Genomic DNA, 1,205 nt, shown 5'->3' on the forward strand with positions numbered 1-1,205 from the left:
GATTGGCACTGGACAGAGCAGAGTTTAGGGCTGTTGTACATAGGGTCGCTATGAGTCGCAAGCGACTCAATGGCACATAACAACAACAACAACATATCCTCAGTAGTGGTATTGCTGGCTCAAATGGTATTTCTATTTCCAACTTTTTCAGTAAGTGCCAGACTGTCTTCCATAGCAGTTACACTATTTTACATTCCCACTAGCAGTGAATAAGAGTTCCAGTCTCTCCACAACCTTGCCAGCATTTGTTGTTTGCTGATCTGTTGAACTGTGCTAGGTTGCTGGGGTGAGATGTTATCTCACAGTTGTTTTGATTTGCATCTCTCTAATAGCTAGGGATTTTGTGCATTTCTTCATGTGTGTATTTGTAGTCAGAATGCCTTGTTTGGTCAAGTTCATATCCTGTGCCCATTTTGTGGTTGGATAGTTCACTTTTTCTTGCCGAGGTGCTGAACTATTCTTAAATTTTAAATATAAGTCCCTTATCAGATATGTCATTGCCAAATAGTTTTCCTCCATCTGTGGTTTCCTTCTTTCCTTGTTGGGCAAGTTTTTTTTATGTGCATAGGTATTTGATTCTTAGAAGATGCCACTTGTCTATTTTATTCTCTCCTAGTTGTAGGCATTTACATTGTATTTTATAAGATTAATCACCATTGGTCTATGCTGACTTGTTGTTATGCACCGTAAGTTGCTTGAGACTCATAGCAACCCTATGTACAATCCTAAACCCAGCTCTCTCCTGTGCCAACCTCACTGTCTCCGACACACCTACTCCCATTACCCCAATCACTGAATCAATTCATCTCATCGAGGGTCTTCCTCTCTTGTGCTGTCCCTTCACCCTCAAAAACATGATGTTCCTCTCCAAGGACTGGTCCCTCCTTGTAACATGCCCAAACTACGTCAAATGAAGCCTCAGAATCCTTGCCTCCAAGGAGCAGCCCAGTTTCACCCTCTCTAGGACAAACATGTTTGTTCTCCTAGTAGTCCATGGTATATTCAATACTCTTCTCCAGCAAGGCATCAATTCTCTTTCTATCATCCCTAGCCACTGTCCAGCTCTCTGATGTGTAGCATGCAATTGCAAAGACTATGGCCCGGATCATATCTTGGAGAGGATTAAACCAAGCTACTCCTTGGAGGCAAGGATTCTGGGGCTTCGTCTGACATACTTTGGACATGTTGCCAGGAGGGATGGGTCC

The sequence above is a fragment of the Elephantulus edwardii genome, unplaced genomic scaffold, assembly GCF_000299155.1.
Source record: "Elephantulus edwardii isolate Elephantulus edwardi_28Jun2011 unplaced genomic scaffold, EleEdw1.0 scaffold00030, whole genome shotgun sequence".
NCBI lineage: Eukaryota > Metazoa > Chordata > Mammalia > Macroscelidea > Macroscelididae > Elephantulus > Elephantulus edwardii.